The following is a 22,597-nucleotide window of genomic DNA, read 5'->3' as shown; positions in this document are numbered from 1 at the left end:
TGTTTACTGTTCGCGTTCATGTTGAGCCCTGCTGTGTTGTCAGGCAACAAACACATACACACTCTACCCTTACTTCAAATGGGATACAGATGTAATGGCACATGCTCATGTAGCCATCTTAGCATGTGAGATGGTGTGCTAACAGAAGAGGGAAGGCAGGAGCTTGGTCCTGATGCCATGTAGCTCTGAAATGGAGCTACCCTGGCACTCGCCTGTGGTCCTGGGAGTAGAGAGCCGTCAACCATATGATCACACAAATAAACTCACGCAGCCATTGAAATGAGCACTGCAATCCTTGATCACGTGGGCGGGGTTGTTACATCAGATCTGAAGGGTCAGAGTGGGGAACAAGGAGAAGGTGAAGAAGCCCCTCAGAGTCTCCAGTAAACTCTATGCAGATGCCAATGATGCTGGGAAATTTGGATTGCTCGAGATGCAGAAATGCGCCAGGTGCTGCTGAGCCACAGAGCCAAGCAAGACGGTCACCACCTCACCGCGTTGACCGTGCCTGGAGCTTCTGTCCACCTCCAGAGCAACGAGAAGCTCTCAAGGCCTGAGAGCTAAAGGAACGATCAAGGGACGTGGGTTTTTAGAAGATGCACAGATGCATCTGACCACTTTGGGGACTGCTTTTCTGTGAGGGGGTCAAAGTGGATTTGAGGGAACAAGCATTTGTCTCAAAGCATCTGGTGTCCACAGTGCAAGAAAGATGGGTTACTCCTGAAAGCCAGGAAGTGTGGTGGAGATAAAGGATGTGCAGGCAATCGGAAGTGCTCTGTGGGAAGCCCTGGAGCCCCTGCCCTGGACGCCAGGGGGACCCGGAGAGGTGCGGGTTCAAGAGCACTCCTCAGCTCCAGCTCCTGAGGGTCAGGGTTTACACTCACTGCCCATCACTGCAGGTGGGAGGCCAGAGGGCTGACCCAGGCATCTTGAGCCTGAGGCTGCCTCCTTTCTCTTCTCTCCCTCTGAAGGACCCTCACCTCTTTGTTGGATGGCGTCACTCTGCTTTCTCTGCCTTCAATCACAGTCGCTTCCTGGCTTCCTCCTCACGTTTATCTCTGCCCTGGTAGAAAATAAAATTGCATCTGAAGCTACACAAGAGCATCTTCTTTCTGGTTTTGAGCTCTCTGCACACTTGCTGAGCCCAAGATACTGGTGGCTTTCCCTGTCACCCAAAAGCAGAACTGCAGACCCATCTGAGCTTTTGGCCCACAGAACAAAGCCTCCTGCATGTGCATCTCAATCAAGGTGTCCAAGATCTCCACACCCACTTTTATTTATTTCCTCGTTTCACAATGCCTGTGTAGGTGGGGAGTGCCATAGGACCCATGCTGACCACTCAGGCACCACTTCCTGTTCTCTTTGCCTCCACCTCCTCCAGAGAGAACTTCACAATGTGGTAATAAACCCCCTAATTCCTTAAAGGCCTAATTCCTTGGCATTCAAGTAATCAGGGGGTTTATTACCACCCAGTGACAGCACTGGGCTGGAAAGATATGTTCTCTGAACTCTTGACATTCTCCAGGACTTTCCATTCTGTATCCCTGCACAATCTACCTCCATTTGTCTCTCTCCAAGGCTCAGGCCAGGCCAAAGCTTTCATCAGGGATCACACTAACCCTGCTGAAGCTCCAGGTCCTCTGCAGGGCAGCCAACCCCTCCCACCTTCTGAATGCCCCCCATGTGAGCATCCTCTCTCTCTCCAGGTGTCCATGTCTATGCAGAATGCTGTTGCTCTGTCACCATGAATGACAGCCACACCTGCAGCCTCCTCCCCCCAGCGTGCAGCAACTCTCCTGAGCACTGGAGTCTGCCCTCATCTGGGATGGCTGCAAGACAGGACTCCAGGGACATGAATCTCCGTCTCCCAAGCTGACTTCTTGTCCTGCTATGCGACCTCATTGGGTTGCCACATCTCCCACAGCACAGTGCTGCCAACAGTCACGTCTCTCTTGACTTCGTATTGGCAAGAATACTTTCTCCAAGAAGACTCTTTGATAAAGAAAACAGTTACATTGAACTTCGTGTCTCCATCTTACCACACACTGTGTCTTCCAGGTGAGTGACACTCCTGGGAGACTTGGGGTGTCTTCTGTATACCCCTGGTACACAGTGTAGGGGTTGCACAGAGTAGGGATGAACCAATGTCTAATGACTAAACACATATGTTGCTCGTTCTGAAAATGTATGGTGCATAATCCCTCTATGTAACTCCTATTTTCCTTATTCTTCCATAAATGTTTGGTGTATGTTGTTGACCCAATAGAATAAACACTTGTTTAAAATAGAAATCAAACCTTATAATTTTAATAGATCCCATGTGCAGAGCACATGGGTAGGTACATGGAGTAACCAATGGGTACTTTATTTTGTTTAAGCAGTAATTAGGAGTGTTATTATGTAATACAGTGTGTAGTCGTGTGAGCTAACCCAGGGTGACGGACTCTCAATGGAAACTAGAACCATTCTGCAATGAGAGCTACAGGAGGGAAAGAGAAATGGGGTGAGAGCTGAGGCACGAGAGGGGAGGAAGGAGCACTCCAGGAGGAAAAGGTCCTCTCCTCCGGCTCTCAGCCTGCGCTGGGCTCCTACCAGAAGCAATGCTGGACACCGGGGTGTTTCCCCAGGAGGACTGCTCCAGGGGACTGCCTGTCTTGGGCAGTAAAAGGCCACTTTCTAGACAGATAGGATAAATCCTCAAGTTGCTGGTTTAGCGCTCAGTCTTAAGTTTAGCCACAGGTGCTGAAGCATGGAAAGTCGAAATCGGTTTTCCTTTCCCCCGCCTTTGTTGAACGACAGCTTTTGAACCCTGACATGGCTACAGACAAGGGCTCAGCTCTGGTCGGGTGGTGGTCCTCTCAGGAAACAGCTTAGATGGCTTGGTGTGTCCTGTGAGGACGGCAGTGACAAAGGAGGCCCTGGGTGGAAGACGGGAGGACAAGAGGAAGAGCTTTCTCGGGGACAGAAAGATTGGGGTATTTGTTTTCTATTTCCCAGCCACTGTGTGCATGAAGGTTTGCCTGGGGGACCCTTAACCCACCAGGACGTGAATGCCCATTCCCTCTGCCTATTCAATACCCTGTGCTGATGGACTCCTGGGAATGTTGACAGGGAGGAGTCAGGGTGGGAACTCGAACCAGGGGACACCACCTGGGTCTCCACTAGTCCCGGGCCTCTCCCGCCTCCTCTGCTCTGAAGGTCAGCACACCCCTGGGAGGAGCCTGTCCATGAGGAGGACCTCAGGGCGGAGCTTCGGGTTGTGCCTAACACTTCTCCAACAGCTGGGGTCACGTGATGCACCTCAGCAGATTCACGGGGGCACAGGGACCCACTGTTGAAAGGCAGCAGTCTCCTCTTCCAGGGTCCTGGCTCAGGCTTGATAGTGGTGCTTACCAGCATCTGGCTCCCTTCTCTCCTCTGAGAATGCAGAATCTTTCTGTTCTGGCTGTGCCCTTCATAACGTTTTACCCCAGGGAAGATGCCGACAGCCCTGATGCCTTCCTGCATGTCTGTGTCTGGGTCATGTCTGCAGCCATGGCATCCACACAGGGGTTGCTCCTCCCTGCAGATACTCTGGAGATGTTATAATAACTTGAAAAGTGCCCACCAGAAATACTGAGAAAGGACGAAAAGAAACACACACACACACACACGCGCGCACACACACACACACGCACGCACACGCACACGCACATGCACACACATGCACGCACATGCACACGCACGCACACGCACACGCACACACACACGCACACGCACGCACACACACGCACACATGCACGCACACACACGCACACACGCACGCACACACGCACACACACGCGCACAGACACACACGCACACACGCACACACATGCACGCACATGCACACACACGCACACGCGCACACACACATGCACGCGCACGCACACACACGCACACACACACACACGCACACACACCCACGCACACACACACACACACACACACATATAAGATACTCAGTCACATTACCGGAAGCCTGAAATTTTGAAGAGTTAGGAAGTTTAATGCTCCAATTCTTTCAAAGAGAGGACGTTTCATCATCAGCTCTCTCCTCTCTCCACGTCCTTTCTCAGTCTCTGGATATTGCAGTTTTATCAGTTTGCTTAAACCCTGTGAGTGAGTCCATGTAGAGAGGGGGCCTTCCCAGTGTTTGCATTCTATGAAATTACAGCAGGTTGGAGCTAAACAATTAATACTTCTTTTTTCTCAGCGGTGGTACAAATAGTGCCAATTTAATGCTGTTTAAGCTTATTATCTAATGGCACGCGTGTGCTATAGCTTCAGAAACGGCTTGACACGAAGGCAGGCTTGTGCTGTGTTCATGCCGCAGTAGAATATTCAATTATTTGTTCCGACTCGTGTAATTCCCTGTATTCCAAGCTTGTTAATGTCATTACAGAGCTGAAATAAAGTGATTACTCTTAATGAGTATTTATCCAGGAGGTAATGCGAGTCCTGCGCCTCCAACTGACAGTGGGCGATCGTGGGCTTTAACCAGCGTCCTCTCCCCCCACCACCCAAAGGCGCCTCACCCACCCCTTGACTTTCCTGTCAGGGAGGCAACATGGCACTGCAGTGCTCTGTGAAATACTGTCAGATGATGGGAAAAAATAAAAAGTCTTTAAAAAGAAAGAGAGGAGGAATTGCAGCCTCCCCTGCAGAGCTCCAGCTAATGACCACTGCTTCCAGGGCTGGCAGTGAAGACAGCTTGCACTAAATGATAATGGCATGACTGCTGTGGAGTGTGCCCACTTATGTTATTTCTCTTGACATGGTTCTGGGGAAGGCCTAATTTTTTTGACATTTGACCATGCAAATTTGAGTCCTGATACATTATTCTGCATTTACATCCTCCCAGTGTTGCTGTTTAAAATGTGCTACAAGCTCCAGGAGCTTAGCTAATAAAGGCCACGGAATGAAAGGAAGTTAAATGTGAATGCAGGAGGAGCCCTAAGTGAAGGCCTGGCTTGTACAGCTCAGAGATGACCTTCTGGAGACGAGTGAGCGGGGAAAGTCCTCTTCAAGCAAACGCTAAAGAGCGTAACATCCGTTTTCTGGTAGAATATTTTTAAGATTTTCAGATAAATACCAAAGGCAGAGAGAAAAAGGATTCCATTATATTTTACATGGAAATTTTTCTACCCAGCTTATCAGCTGGTGTATTATTAATCAATTTCAAGCTGAATCTGGCTCCCAAACTCGGGACCAATGATTCTGCAGGGAGCACGCTTGTTTGCCAGACCAGGAGACAAAGTCAGCAAACTCAACACCTTCACCTGCTTCATGCATGCTTGTTGGTTCTGAGAAAACCCTTCCAAATGGCAGATTGTGTGAGTTGGGCATCATTATCAAACTTCATTCTATAGTGCCTTTGGCTCCAAATAAAAATTTTAATGTCATAATAGAAATGAGAAGAATTTTAAAATAATCAACATTAATAGTAACTATGCTGAATTGACTTTAAAGCCACTCAACATAGATACCTAACCCTAACACTTTTAAAAAAATGAATATTCACAGAGTTTGTTACAGATGTCAACATTAATATAGGCATTTCATAAACGTGTCCTTTAATTTTTACCAAGTTAGCATAAAGAAGAAAGGGGTTGCTTGCTATTTATACTCATTCAGCTCACTAAGTTGGTATTTCTTTAAACATTTGGAAATGCTTTATTGTATAAAGGCTGTATCTTGGCTAAATGCATTAAAGTTAACTATTTAATAAAGATGCATATTTGCACTTTAGTTTTGTATGTATTAGGAATATCACAGAAATCTCTTTGGAGTGACTGGCACACATTTTCCTTTGTCTCCTCCCTCCTCCTTGCCTTTGTCCCTCTGTGTGCTCTTTCCCTCCCGCCCGCCCTCCCTGTCTTCCTTTATTCCCTATTTCCTTCTTTTTCCTTCTTTTATTTTGCATTTTGCTCATTCATTCTGCCTGCCTGTCTGTGTGTCTGTCTTTACCTACCTGTCATCTGTCACATGTCTATCCATCATTTATCTATCTGTCCACAGTGCATTACCTCTGTCACAGGTTGGAACCTGAAGAGTTTACAGAAATAAACAAGACAGGGTGTCCAAAGAGAAGAATCTTGCGATCAGGAGGGATTAGGAGGATCCAGTAAGATACAAGGGATTGTTTGCTTTTAAAAACTCTTAATCCCAAGAGGTTAATTCACTCGCTAAAGTTTAAGGTCAGAAAACACAGCTGCTAATTTGCTTTTTATGAAGAGTCTTTTTTTTTTCCAGACATTTCGAAAACGTAGTGGTAGTCCATCTCACAGGGTGCTTAAGGCAGGTTTCTGATTGGACAATGGAGTCCCTCAGGTCCTTACTTCCCTCTGCTCCAGTTTTCCAGAAAGCACTGGAGACACCAGGCTTGAAACCACTACAGCAACTGTGCAGGCTGTGGATATGGAGGGCTCAGGGCACCACAGGGCTCAGAATCCCCACCGTTGCTGCCAAGGGCCATGGAAGCTGCAGAACACCAGGAGGTTCTGAGACAGGGCATTGAACACGTGCTGCGGGCAGAATCCTGACTCAGAGGTGAGCAGGGAAAGGCCCACTAGGAGCTTTGTAATTGGGGGATGCTGTCCATCTTGTTTCATTCACAAGAAAATTATGAGACGGGGTAGAAATAAGTTCTATGTAAGTACCGTGGCCCTTGTTTAGTGCTTTAAACACTGATAGTAACCAGATAAAGGACAGTTTAATTTGTATGAATGAATCAAAGGAAGAAAACATGATTTCCTTGGGTAAAGTACAGGGTCAGCCTTCCTCACACAGCAATTAGCACTGAGACCAGCTATGGAGACAGCTGTCAACCCCTCCTCTGCCCACCACCCTTATTCCCCAAAAAGCCAAATGGGCTAAGTTTGTGGCACACCAAACAAGCCTCTGCTGTAAGGAAGGTCCATACCAAGCAAGCCACTGCTGCAGGGAGGGTCCACACCAAGCAAGCCTCTGTTGCAAGGAGGGTCTAGAGGAGAGGCCACGCTGCCCCCATCGTGAGTGCTCAGGTTCTTCCACCAGATCAAAAGGTGCAGTTGTTTCTCTGTTTTCCTAGTTGTTCTTTCCACCTCTGTCTCCAGCTGGAACCCTCTGCATCCAGCCTGGAAAGATCCTCGAGTGTCCATCAGTGCAAGTTTGCTGCCAAGACATTTTCATTTCATCTTCACTTTTGAAGATTTGCTAGGTACACAAATACAGGTTGCTGGTTTCTGTTCTTTTATTTCACTATTTTAAACAACGTTGTTCAATTGTCTTCTGAATTTCATTGCTCCTCTGCAGAAGTCAGCCCTCCTTCCTATCAATGTTTTATGGAGAGACGTGCGCCACGTTTGTCAGGATTTTTCCTGCTGTCAAGGTCTCTTTTTCTATGATTTTTGCAGTAAGATTTCACACACATGGATGAATCTTACTATTAATTCAACTTGGGAAATGCTGAATCTGGAATTTCATGTCTTTCAAACACTGGATAGTTCCAGGAATTTTCATGTTCAGATACTGTGTTTCTAATATTCTCTCTTCTTTTGTTCTGGGAACCTGGCTGCACATTTGCTGGATTCTATTAAATTTTCACATTTTAATAAATTCATTACTTATGTTGATGTCTGTACTTCAGTTTGAATATTTTTCTTGAATTATCTTTACTAATCAACCTTTTGTTAAGTCTTGTATGATTTCCATCCATCAATAAATTTTTGACATTATTTACAAATGTTCACTAAGATGATGTTCCTTGCACTTTACTCATCTTAATTGTTGTTGGAACAAGCCATATTTGCTTCCTTATTGTTTTAAGCTTTCAGTCATATTCATCTGAAGCAACTCTTCATCTTTAAATTGGCTGGAACTTGTATCATGGTTCACTTTCCAGGATTTCAGTTACTTGTGGTCAACCATTGTCCAAAAATACTAAGTAGAAAACTGCAGAAACAAATAATTCAAAATTTTTAAATAACTTCTATAGCAACATATTATTATAAAATTATGTTTTAGCTTTTATTATTTTTGTTAATCTCTTACTGTTTCTAATTCGTTAATTTTATCATAGATATGTCTATATATAAAAAAATATGGCACACATAGAGATCACATGGTAGGCAAGCACTCTGCCAACTAAGCTATATCCCCAGCCCTTGATTAGTCACTTCTTAAAACTTTTTGAAAGTCTAGAAATTTCTTAATTGTGTGCTGGACATTGTAAGAATTACATTGTAGCATATGGGAATTATATTATTTTCTACTATAAAGTGGTTCTGAATTAAAGTAGAGTTAAACTGTCAATAAATCTAACACCTTGATGGTTCCAAGTCCTACTTTTATAATTTTGTAGGGCAGTTTTATTTTATTTTTGCTAATTCCCAGTCCATAACTTGCACTCTTAAAATATGGCCCTCCTGGTTTCTAAAGTGAATGTCCAGCATATTCAGCATGGCCACTCCACTGTACATGGCCTGTACATCTGCATTTCCCTCGCACCATAAATGCTCCAGAACATCTATTCTGTATCCCTAACGTCCCCTCAACCACAACTGGCCAAGAACCACTGTGGTGTTTCTAACACAGACTTTCAGAATCTCCTTTCTAGAGTGTGCCCATCTTCATTGTCTTTGGAGCCACTGAAAAACTCTCAACAATTTTCCCATTGTTTTTAGCCCCAAGGAAGTGCCACTCTTAGGTTTGACTAAAACTCTGACGATTGGCATGGAAAATGTCGCCAGAAAAGAAATCCAACAGGTATGTGGGACATACCTCATGGGCTTCCTCCCTCTGGAGGGAGCTGTGGCCCAGAGTTTATTGCTTTTCTAAATCTGTAATCGACTGGTATGTAGATTTTGCCTAGGCTACATAGCTGTTTATGAATTCATGATAAATATGATCCCAAAAATTCTATCATGCATGAGACCAGAAATCTTCCTAAAATTCATTTTTATGTTTAGACTTATCAGATTATTAGCAGAAAGTGAAGCCTATAAAATCTCTACAGTGGAATTTATTGTTTTTTTTGAAAACTAGTACATAAATTTGTATAAATGTATTTCTTCATAAAAATTGAAAGTCATCAGTTTTTGAAATATCAAATTATATGTATTTAAAGATTTTTAATTTTTATTTGATGAATGTACTTATTAAAATCTAACAATGTAATTTTTGTCTTAACTTATCTTTACATTTTATTTCAATTTTCTTATGTATTTGATAGGAATAGTACATAAAGTACTATTTATTTAATTTATTAACATATTTTTATAATTGTATAACTTTAATCCATTTCTCATTCAAAGATTTTCACCTTGAAATTTGATTCGATTGTCTTTAACACTGAAGGTATACTTTCTCCTGTTGAACATTTTCTTTGCTTACTTGTGCCAACTTCATTTATTTTTCTCTTTCCATCCTTTAGTTGGGTGAGGAGGTGAGAACTATGCTCATTTTTGCTAATGAAGTTGGATATTTTAACTCTAAAATAACATTTTTTATAATTTTTAAAGGAAATATAACAGTTGTATATTTACTATGCTTACTTCCCAACATCAATTTTATGTTTATTCTTCCTCACTTTTTGCATGTTTGCCTAGATATACATATATACACATATACATGATATATAAGATAAGTATGTATATATATGTGGATATCATATATATATTTAGGTTATCTACCATTTCCCTCTCCAATTCTCCATCCATCAATCAGGAAATTCAGATATATCTTACCTTGTGATAGTAAATACTCAAGTTGTCTAATAGTAGTCATTCTGCTTGTATTTCCATAGATAAAATAACAACCAGGCTCACATGCCGAACTTTCTCTTGTCACTTCTTCTCAGTAAAAGCTTTAGACCTTCTCCAGTGTCCCAGGTTTGCTACCTTTACTCTTCTGAGAATTTAGAACCTAGAGATCTGGAAATCCACCCTTTCATATAAGAACCATTGTTCTTCCCTCGATTAACACCCCCAGTTGTGCTATCATTAGCAATACAAGTTTTCTTTGACAAGAGCCAGTATTCTCTCCTCTCTGCGTCCTTTTCATCCTTTCTGGCTGTGCTTTATTTAGCTGTCTCTTGGTTTAATGGTGCAGGTTAGACTCCTTGCTGAAAGAATTTACCCAGAGAACATGCTTAGGGTACTCTGAATCCTTAAGTATCTTAAAATATATATTTTTATGATTCTCAATGGAGGATTCTCAAAGGTGTCACTTGCTGATAAACACTTTTTTTCTCATAAAAGCTGGCCATTATCAGCTTCCACTGCAGCCAGTAAAAAGTGTGTCAGTAATTTGCTTTGAAATTTTGCTTAGAAAATAAATTGTTAGTCTCGAAAAAGCTACAATCAAAACGTCTGAGGTGTATCTTTCCCACTGGCATGTACGAGTCTTTCTTGGACATGGGTATGTGCTTCATGTCCTCATCGATATTTCATTGCAGTTGAAAGAGCTTATTTAAAGGACACAGTTCCCCTCCTCCCCAGACATCTCAGGTGATGGTGACGGTGGTGGTGATGGTGGTGATGGTGGTGATGGTGAGATGGTGGTGGTGGTGGTGGTGGTGGTGGTGGTGATGGCGGTGATGGTGGTGATGGTGAGATGGTGGTGGTAATGGTGATGGTGACGGTGGTGGTGATGGTGGTGATGGTGGTGATGGTGGTGATGGTGGTGGTGATGGTGACGGTGGTGGTGATGGTGGTGATGGTGGTGATGGTGGTGATGGTGGTGGTGGTGGTGGTGGTGGTGGTGGTGATGGCGGTGATGGTGGTGATGGTGAGATGGTGGTGGTAATGGTGATGGTGATGGTGGTGGTGATGGTGGTGGTGGTGGTGGTGGTGATGGCGGTGATGGTGGTGATGATGATGATGATGTTTTCTTCATTTGTTATTTCCTTTTTCCTTTCTCTCTCTGGAAGTACAAGCAATTTTAAGTTGTTGCCACCTACCCTGAGCTGTTTCAACTTTATACTAAGGATTCTATTTTTGTTATTTTTTTCTTTGTTTTCCTAACATATTTTCTGTGCATTAATGAAAACTTAATTCATTTAATTTGAGAAGATGATTATTCCATTTTTTTCATCCACTACATATTTAAATGTTTTTTACTTGGCTATTTTTTTAAATGCAAACTCATTTTAGATGGCATCTAAATGCATATAAATTTCTTTATAGCATATTGACTACTTTGTAACTAAACTTTATATTTTATTTAGATTTTCTTGATTCTAAAAACAGTCTCAGATTTTCCTTATTTTTGTTACCTTGGTAGTTTTGAGGAATTCTGGGCAAGTATTTTATAGACTATCCCAGAGTTTGTATTTGTCTGATGTTTTCTCGTGATTTGACTGAAGCTGTATGTCCTCAGAAGACAGAGATTAACTGTCATTTTTAGGACATCACAGCAAGTTGCACCCCATTGTGCCATCAGTGATGGCAATCCTCATCACTTGGGTGATATGGAGTGCATGAAGCTTTTCCAATATGGATTGGCTTCTTTCCCCTTTATCTTGGTGGCCTGGGAAGAGAGTCACTATTGCAGCCCAAGTGCAGGGATCTGGAATTGATTCTTCATTTCCTTGCAGAGGGAACATCATTTGGAATTCATCTGCACAGGGATTTTATCCTTTCTCTCCAAATTATTTGCATATTCAATCGTTTATTTATGTCAGCATGGATTCATGTACATTGACTCTGTTCTCTGGATTGTAAGGCAACCTCCCTCCCTCTAATGTTCCCAGAATGACCACTAGAATCTCATTCAGCTGCATTTCTTATTCCCTCAACATATTGTGGGCTATTCTTTCTTTACCTTATTTTTAAAATTTTCTTACTTATTCTAGACTTACCTTGCATGTGTCCTACTCTGGTCTGCAATCATTCATTCCCCATGGAGACCTGCTCTGTTAGTGAAGAGACACCAGAATCCCAACACCATTGTTTCTTGGCCACTTAGATGACACAGGATTGAAATTAAATGTATTTGTGTACACAAATGCTTGTCTATAACAATCTGTACTTATGAAAAGATGTAAAAATATACCAGATACATCTCCAATCATTTGCCTTTAACCACAGAGAACATTCTAGTTTGGTCCCATTGGTTTCAATAACCTCCCACTCTAACAGTAAGGTGCCTGGTGTCAACATTCATCACTGACATACCTCATAATTTAGTTCCCATGTTGTGAGTTGACTGATATTTGTGTCAAAGTGACTGGATTAAGGGATCCTCAGATAGCTGGGGAAATATTTATCCCTGATGCTTCAGTAGGCACAGAGTTTATGCCTCTCTGTTGAAAGGAAAGCTCAGATGGTGTGCTTCTGATGAGACTGGGTGCCCCAAGATACCTGTGGGGTGCTTCCAGAGAAGACTGGCCTATGAGGAGGCAGGCTGGGCAGAAAGGTCACCAAAATGAGAGCAAGCCCATCCAGTTGGCTCCGGCCAACATGGAGCAAAAAGGGAACAAGGGAAAGTTCTGGGCCTTTATCCCAGAACCAGGACTGTCCGCTTCTCCTGACCTCAAACACCAGAACTCTGGGTCCTCTGGCCTTTGAATTATGGAACCCAATGAGTATCTCTCTTAACCTGGCTCCAGAGTGAAGCTCTGAACTGAGAATTGCACCCTTCAGTTTCTTAAGACATGGACAAAGTCATGATAGCTGGAGACGTTCTCCATTCTTCAGCTTACAGGTGGCCTCTCTTGGGATGATGCTGCGTCCAGTAGACTGTGAGCCAATTTCCATAATAACCTAGTGTTCTCTCTCTGGAGAGCCTTGACTAAAACGTGTGTGTGTGTGTGTGTGTGTGTGTGTGAGAGAGAGAGAGAGAGAGAGAGAGAGAGAGAGAGAGAGAGAGAGACAGCGCATAATTGTTGACCCCTGTCCCTTGGAAAAGTTCACTGACCACACCACATGGCAATATCCTCTGAATTTCTAGGTTTCTTTTGTCTGTAGCTCAGACTCTCTATTAATTTCTAAAATGAGGTAGGTTGGCTTCTTTTTGACCAGCCTTCCTCAGTGGGCTTGTTCTATATATTTGTAATCCATATAAATGATTTCTTCCACCATATTCTGCATTCTATCCTAGGATGCACTTATCTCACAAGAGAATTTTAAGACATTGGCATACACCACTGGCCAGTCCATGGGCAGTGAGCTCTCTGGGTTTCATCAAATGCAAGAGGTCATGTATTCATCAGTACAATGTCATTCATAAAAATTCCCCACACCCCTGCTTCACTTATCCAACCCTGTCCACTACCCCTGACCCCTTGCCAAACTTTGATCTGTTTTCATGTAGAGAATTTTCTCTTTTGCTGGAATATCATACAGTTAAAGTTGTACATTACAGAGCCTTTCAGCCTTTCATTTACTCAGCAATATGCATTTATAATTCTTCCACATCTTTTCTTGATAGTTTATCTATTTTATCACTCAATAATATCCCATTCTGTGGATGAGCTACAGGCTGATTAATTTTGTATCACAATATATGTTGGTTGCTTCTTTTAAGTAATAGGTAAAAATGCTTTAAATAGTTTCCTTCAGGTTTTATGTGTGTATATATATTCAAATCAGATTAATAATCACCCAAGAAAGTGATTATTAGAAATATGTTAAAATGATATTTAACTGTGTATGAACCTGATATAAATCTTCAAAAGTGGCTGCATCATTGGCATTCTTACTAGAAATGAATAAAATCCCATGCTTTTCATCCTTAATAGCAATTGGTATTGTCAGTTGTGGATTGTACCATTTTAATATGTGTATATTAGCATCTCAAATTATCTCTGTTTTCAGACACCACAATCTTATATGTGGAAAACTCTAAGAACACACAAACCTGTTATAGCTAATTCAATCATGTTGCAGGATACAAAAGGAACATACAAAACTTGTGGAGAGCAAATGAGCCCTGATTATCAGCTAATCCTGCAGTGTTGGCAAAAGCAAGTAGTCATCCTACGTTCCAGTACAATCGGTTTTCTGGGTACCGCAGGGTAGCCACAGGATGTTTCTAACTTTAACTCTTTAGTGCACAGAGAAGCCTCTTTATAACTCACAAGCCTTAAAAGATTTACAGAGCTTCTGTAGATTAACTTCCTGATCATGAGAGTCTATATTATAAACATGCTGAGCTAGTTCTGGGTCACTGCTGCTCCATCAGAGGACAGTGTCTCACTTGGCCCCAGCTTTCTTCTGAAAATGTCTCCGTGTTTTTCTTTGTCTCTGTGTTTTTCTTAATCTCCATCACCTCACCTTTGTTGTTCCTGCACTGGCCACAGCAAAAACCCAGTTGCATTTCTATGCCATCAATGAGCTCTGTGTAAAGCAAACACAAATGCATCGCCTTCACCAGGAAGGGAAGATAGAAAACTGCATGTTTCCTGAAGACGTTAATAAGTGAAAGGCAGCTCACATTCAGAGACAGAAAGACTGAGTAGTGTTAATGCCTATAGGACCAAAGCAAGCTACAGAGTCAATGCTATCACCATCAAAATTCCAATGTGATTTTTTAATGAAAAATAAAAATAAAAAGCTAAAATTGCACAAAATGACAAATGACCCTCATAGCCAAAGAACTGTACATAAAGAAGGACAAAGATTGAGTACCCGCTTCTTGATTTCAAAGCAAAGCTGCAGTGGTTGGAGTGCAGCACTGGTAAGAAGACATACAAACAAGCCAAAGAACAGGAGAGAGGGACCTTAACAAACCCATGCCCCGATGGGAAACTGACCCTTCACAAGGGCAACAAGATGGACAGTGGGCATGGGAGAGTCTCTTCAACAAACGCGGCTGGAAAACTTGGTATCCACATGCAAAACTAGATCTGTATCTAAATTAACAATGTATGCCAAGTTCAGTTCAAGGTGGGAGGGGGGCTTGAGACTTGGAACTGCCAGGAAGAAAGCACAGGGGCCACTTCAACATAGGTCTTATCAGTGCTCTCTTGAACATGTCACCAAGACACAGGTAAGAAGTGCAGAACTAAATAAGAGAACTTGATGAATAATAATCAAGTGACTCTCCAGATCCAAGGAGGCAGCAGAGCAAAACGTGCCCAGGGAATGGCAGGCGATTTGTCGTTCAGTCTGAAATGCCTGGACGGTGGTGCTGAGCATGTCCCTGTGTGTTTATTTTTCACACACTGATCCTCTTTGGTGGAAAGTCTTACAGATTTTTTGTTCATATTTTAATTGGGCCATTTATTTTCTTACTTTTGATATTTAGGAACTCTTCATGTATTTTGAATGAAATATGTGTTTTGCACATGACATTCTTCAGTCCTTTTAGGCTCGATTGGTGGGTCTCACAAAGCCATTTTTAGTTTTCAGATTATCACTGTTTTCTTTTATATTTCATGAATATTTGCAGAATCTCAAAACCATCACAAAAACAAAAGTAGACCAATTTTGTCCTTTGTAAACTTCTAGAAGGTTCATAGGACTGCTTTAATGTTGAAGTCTTGAGGCATTTTATGAAAATGTTTTCTGTCTAAATCCTCTTTGAACATGGATGTCCAATTGCTTCAACACCATTGCTTATAAGGATGTTATTTCTTCTTTGATTTTTATATTCTTTTTTTATCTCCCTTGTCTTTTTTTTATTAGTTACACATGACAGGACAATGATCTTGACAATTCATACATTTGAATCAAATGGGGTATAATTTCTCATTTTTCTGATTGTACAGGTTGCAGAATATAGATTCTTCATCAAAGAGCAATTGGATGTGTTTTTATGAGCCACTGTGGGCTCTCTGTGCTGCTCCAATCATCTCCATGCTCAGTTTTTACCAATACCTCACCATCCTGTGGCTTTATGGTAAAGTTCAAGGTCTTAGAGCATCAGCCCCCACAACTTTCAGTGGTAGGGTGGCTGTTCTAGGTCTTCTGCCTCACCTTGCCTTTTGAATGAGTTGGCACGACGTGCTGTGAAATGGCTACGGCAGTCACAGTGGGATTGCCTTGAATCTGCGTACAGAGTCGGGAAGACTTGATACCTTAAGACCGAGTCTTCCAGTCTATAGGCACAGGACAGCTTCCCACTGCTTTTGAATCTCCAGTTGTTGTTTTGTTTCATTTTGTTTTGTTTTGATCTTATTTTCTTTGTTGCAGCACTGGGGACTGAACATGCTAAGCACATGTCCCATCCGAGCTACACCCAGAATCCAACTTTGAGGTCTTTCATCAGGATTTTAGCTGTCCACAAAAGGATCCTGTAGATATTTTGTAGATTTAGACCAAAGTGTTTCATTTGGGGGTAACTTCCTAAGTACTGTTATGTTTTTATTTTTTATTTCCAGAACAATAGATTTCAGGAGTAGAATTCCAGTTTGTGTTCCCATCTGGAGGAGAGAAGGATACTGTTTCCCTGTTTCCTCACTGCTAAGCCCAAAGTCGCTTTGTCTTGGTGGAACTCATCCTCTTCCGCTCCCAGCCTCTTCCCAGTAGCTCTTGCTAACTGAGTCCACCATGCTTCATTCCACACGATCACATCTGATTCTGCATGCAGCATTTTAACACAGAAGCCAGAGCCGAAAGGGGAGAGGAACACCTGCAGGCTCCCTGGCTCCTCACCCAGCCCCATGTGGTTTTCTTATTAAACAAGGGATCTTTGTTGAACACACCTGGTATTCTTATTTGAAACATTGTTTACTTTGTTTGCCATTCTCCTCACCATATGGAAAGTATTTTCTAAGTGATGAGTAAATTCAATTTATTCACATTCCAAATTTGCATAGTCTAAGTCCGGTCAGGAAGTTGCTTAGACTCTCAAATCGCCTTTTGCCTAAGACAGCACCGCAGAAGTTGAAGAAACGCCGGAGAGGAGGGGATCCCTGGTAACTCTATAAAGGAGCTTTTATAAAGGAACAGCATCCATCATGTTGCCACCAATTCTGCAGTTAATACAGAGTTTGCAAAGATCTGCAATAAAATTTGAAACCTAAAATGTGGTTCTCAAAATGCATTTCAATACATCAACATTCTCCAGGATTTCATCAGCAGTTATTACCACTGTGTCTGCAACAGGGGGATCTGTTTAATAATCTCAATGCAGTGAGTTCTCAGACGTTCCGAAGACTATGTGTGGCAGGAACCTCAGAAATTTGACAAGGTGGGAGGTTAGGTACATGTTGACGTTAAAGGATGATGTGCAATGTGAGACAAATAATTATAAAAATTAGTTACATGCTTGTCTAACTTCTTGCCTAAATCATATTAGATAAGAAGGTGAATGCTATATGCTGCATGTGATTAGCACCACAGGGTAAATAGAATCATTTTGATGAGAAAAAGAACAATAGGATTTTCTTCTGAGAAAATCAGAAGAAAAAAAAAATCAGTCTAAGTCAGTTCAGTACTTAAAAAGTAGGAAGAGAATCACCCATGACAATATAATTCTAGAAAGAAGATTGGGCTGACATGAGAAATTTAACAATTGGATTGTCTTTGATGCTCTATATTTCTAGGCTGACGGAGAATAATAGATCTGATGGCTTTTATATAACAGTGCTTGGCAAAGTCTCAACACACTCTTTGTGCCCAGGACTGTGTCCACTTTGTGCCCAGGACTGTGTCTATTGGTTCTGAGTTCTCACAGGGTCAGATGTTGTATGCACACTACAGTGCAGCCCAAATCTCTTTTCTTGAACATACATCTTTGCATCAGGACACACTGAGTAATTCAAAGACCATGTACTCAAGGGGTTGAACAGAAACCACCAAATATAAGACGTGACCAGTAAACTTGGGCAGTACGTTTGGCCAATAGGTTGCACAGTGCTTTGCTGTGGCCTACTGTGGGTAGAGGAGGATAAGGCCTGTTGATAAACTGCACTATTATCAAGTCTAACAGGCAGTGAATAGAGATAACACCCAGAAACAGCAGCCAAACAAACTCCTCTTTGACAGCAGGTCATCCTGGATCCACTGGACTTAGGCAAAAGCAAGACAGGTCGCCTGCCAGTCAATGAAGGAGATATCCAGGCTGGGATGGTCACGGCCCAAGGGAAGGGGCCAGAGCTCTTGAACTTCACACAGTGCAAGTTAGAATTCTCGGATCATAAGGTAAAACTCTGTGGTTAACATTTTGAGAACATTACAAATTGTCTCATGAGGTGGCTCTGCCATTTTGCCTTCCTCAAGGAAACTATGAGGAAATGTCTACACTTTCTCACCAAAGTTTTATTTATTGTTTTCTATGATATCCATTGTCATAGGTATCTTACTCTCCAATGAAGCGGGGTTTTGTTATGATTTTGATATAAATTTTCCTAATAACTAACGATGCTGATTACCTTTCCCTGTGCATATTAACTACATGGTTTCTTTAAACAAAGGTCTATTGGTACACTCCCACATTTTTCATTGGGTTACCTTTGTTATTAGGTTGTAAGTGCTGTATACATTGTTGACATAGGTTTGTTTTCAGATATGTAACATAAAACAAAATATCTCCCCTACTGAATAAGTTCTCTTCTTGATTTCATTTGTAGACACGAAGTTTGTGTGTGGTTTTAGTCAGCTTTTTGACTGCTGTGACCAAGAGACCTGACAAGAACAATTAGAGGAGGAGACATTTTGGGGGGATCATAGGTTCAGAAGTCTCAGTCCCTACATGGCTGACTATTTCTCAGGGCTCAAGGTGAGGCAAACATGATGGCTGAAGAGTATGGAGGAGGAAAGCAACTGGGGACATGGCACCAAGAACAGGGAGGGAGAGATTCCCCTCACAGGCAAAATACAACCCTCTATGACCACCTCCTCAGCCTCAGCCACCTGCCTACAGTCACCACCCAACCAATCCCTATCAGGGGATCAATCCACTATTAGGTTCCAGTTCCTATATTCCAGTCACTTCAACTCTAAGCTTTCTTGCGTCTTCTCACCCATGAGAAAGGGAGCACCTCATATCACTTTTTAATCCAGGCTTGTGAATATTTACTCTTATCTTTTATTATTATGTCTATGGTTAATTTTAATTTTATATATAATTGTGGGTTTAAAGTTCCTTATTTTGCAAGTGGATACCTTACTTTGCAAGTGGATATATCCAGTTGTCTCTGCGTTATTTGTTGAAAAGACAATGTTTCTCCTATTGAATTTTCAGGGTATACCTGACAGTCCTTATATTAAATTTATTCCTGCATACTTCATTTTTTTTAACCTAATTCAAATGAAATTGTCTTCCTTTCAATTTTGGATTGCTTGTTGCCAATGTTTAAAAATCAATTGATTTTCCTATGTTACTCCTATATTCCATGTCCTTGCTGACTCTTATTAAGAATGGTAATTTTTAGTACATACCTTAGGATGTTCTATGTTCAAGATTAGGTCATCTACAAATTCAGATAGTTTGGGTCCTTTGTGTCCAATATTGATTCAGATAGTTTGCTCCTTTGTGTTCAATATCATTTTTATCTTTAAATTGCTCTCCCAAGCACCTCCAGTCCAATGTTTAATAAAAGTCATGCAAGTTGAATTGTTTTGTTCTAGATTTCAGGTAGTGATGCTTGTTGCAGAAATGAAAACACCTGTCCTCACCTGCTGTGGAGTCTCAACTTTGAGGGGGGTTCACCAGGTGAATTACACAACACAGAAAGGTCAGCACTGTGTGGCTCTCATTATGAGATACGTAGAGACGGTGCATTCAGCAGGGGCTGCCAGGGATGGAGGGAAGGGAGAGTGAGGGCTGACCATTTAATGGACACAGACACTTGGTTTTAAAGGACACAAAGGGTGATGGAAAGGAATGGAGGGGGACAGCAGCACAACATGAGAAAGTGTTTAACAAAAGTGAAAATACACGTAAATGGCCCAGATGGAAAATTGTATGTTATGTGCATTTTACAACAATAAAAAAGTTCAAAATATTTTAGTGAGAGAGGTTTTAGCCTTTCAACATTATTATATAACATATTAACTATTTGTAGATGGCTCTTGTCAAGTTGAATCAATTTATTTCTCGATTATTAAGTAATCTACCACAAAAGGTATTGTATTCTGTCTAATGTTTGGCTGTACCTTTTAAGATGATGCTGTGTTTTACTTTTGTTCTAATAATAGAGTTTATCGCATCATTTTGTGTGTGTGTGTGTTAAGCCACCCTTGCATTCCTGATAACTCCACTTGGTTATTCCATACAATCCTCTGTGTGTTGCTCTCAACTTGCTGAACCTGTTCTTGTCATGGCATTTCCTTCTGAGACCTCCAGGTTTCCCAATGGTCTCTGCCTGCATTTTGTTCCTTTTCCTACACATCATATTTGTGGCATGTGGAATGTGCCACGTAGCGGCCTAACTTTTGTTTCCATATCATTTTGTACTTATTTGCTTCGTATCAATGTCCAGATATTACTGACATTTTAGAATGTGTCAATATATTCCTTTCTGTCAGTAGAAGAATTATAAAAGATTGGTATTCTTTTTCTGCTGCATAGTCTCCTTTTTTCTGTGTCATTTTTAGTTGACAAGTAAAACTTGTGCATTCCATATATGTCATGTGCAGAACCATGTTATGATATTTACATACACAGTACGATGTTGAGATCAAGCTACTCAACGTGCATTGGCTCACAAATTTGACTCTTTCCCTTTGTTTAATATTTACTTTTTGTAGTTGTAATTGGACACAGTAGCTTTATTTTATTTACTTATATGTGGTGCTGAGGATGGAACCCAAGGCCTTGCACGTGCAAAGTGAGCACTCTACCGCTGAGCCATAATCCCAGCTCTTGACTCTTTTTCTTTCTTCTGTTTTCTGGGCAATCTCTTCTTCAATCTTGGGTCCTGGGTAGATTTCACCAATGAGGCCATTCAGGCCAGGACTTTGCCTGGTAAAAGTTTAAACTACAAGATCATTTTCTGTCATATATTGGATTTTCTGCCTTCTAGAGTCAGTCTCAGTGGCTAATTTCTTTCAAGGTATTGGTTAACTTCATGTTTTTTTTTTCTAATTCATTGGCATTCTGTTGCTCTTTACATTCCCTTAAGACACTTTTTATTTCTGTAAATACTGTACTGATGTTTCCATTTTCATTTGTCATATTTTCATTCATCATATTCATTATATTTTTCACATTTCATTCATTATATTAACTAATTTTGAAATCATTTGTCTTGTTCTGACCAGCATCATGAAGGCTTATCAATTTAATTGGTGTTTTTAAATAACCCAGTTTGGGGTTTTGTTGATTTTTCTCCATTGTTTTTCTAATCATGATTTCATTTATTCCCTTGTAATCTTTTCTTTCTGCTTGCTTTAGATTTAACTTCTCTTCTTTCAGGCCTTCTGAGGCACATGCTTATGCTATTGACATGAAATCTACTTTGCTTTTAGTGCAGGGGAGATATAGGCACAGGTGTCTCTCTAACCCTGGTTTTCTGGATACTATATATTTTGGAATGTCATTTTTTTCATTCCTTTTGAAGTTTTTTTTAAATTTTCTTATGATTTCTTTTTGATCTATTTTTTGTTTAGCAATCAGTACTTAACTGCCACCACATATTTTTGAATTTCTCAAGTTTGCTTCTACTACTTTTTAAAATTTCTCTTTCTTATGGTCAGAAAACCTACTTTCTAGGACTCCTGTGCTTTCTGCACACATTGAGGCCTTCAATAAAACCTGGTGCTCTCACATGGAAAGACTCAGAGAATTAAGAGGCACGGAGCAGGAGGTTGTGGAGGACTGAGGCAGAGGATGGGGTTGTTGTGATTCAAGGCAGGCACACCTGGGTCACTGGAAGCAGGAAGAGACAAGCCAGGGTCCTTGGCAGAGGCCTCAGAGGAGCATGGCCTGCTGGCATGTGGCTTCAGATGCCTAGCCACCTGAATTGTAGAGAACCCATTTCTGTTATACGACAGAACTTTCTGGTAATTTGTTATGGCAGCTATAGGAAACCAATACAGAAGCTCTGCTGCAAGTCTGCCTTGGCTTTTATTTACTTCAGATTCTCTTTACTTATTTCCCTACATACTTCACCTGTATGGAGGATTCTTGGGAGACAAATTTTTATTTTAGCATATTGGATATGTTATTCTTTGGCCTCCCTGACTCCGTTATTTCTAACAGCAAATCAGCTGTTAATTTATAGGGACTTTCTTAACTTTTCTCACTCTCAGTTTTAGATTTTCTTCATTGCCTTTCTACTTCAATACTTAACATTAATAATTTTCTTATTGCAGGTCTTTTGATGTTTATCTCTCTTGGAGTTTATTTAACCTTATTGAATACGCAGATGAATGTTTCTTTGTGTTAGCCAAACTGTTTGCAAGCCAGTTTCTTTGCGTTAGCTCTCTGCTCCCTCTTCCATCTCCTCTCCTTCTGGGACTCCCCTTGCACACACACTGGCATGCTCATCATTCAACATTTCCTAAGGCTCTGTAAATTTTTCTTCATTCTTTCATCTCTCTGTTCTTCAGATTGTGTGAACTTTATCAATCTATCTTGCTCACTTTTTTCTCCTGTCACTCAAGTCTACTGTTACATCTAGAAAATTGTTACTTCACTTATAACTTTTGGGGGGGGGGCACAGATAGATAGATAGATAGATAGATATTTACATCAGAATTTTATT

The sequence above is a fragment of the Spermophilus citellus genome, assembly GCF_964194105.1.
Source record: "Spermophilus citellus genome assembly, chromosome: 1".
NCBI lineage: Eukaryota > Metazoa > Chordata > Mammalia > Rodentia > Sciuridae > Spermophilus > Spermophilus citellus.
The sequence above is the reverse complement of the archived record's forward strand: the minus strand, read 5'-3'. Positions refer to the sequence as shown.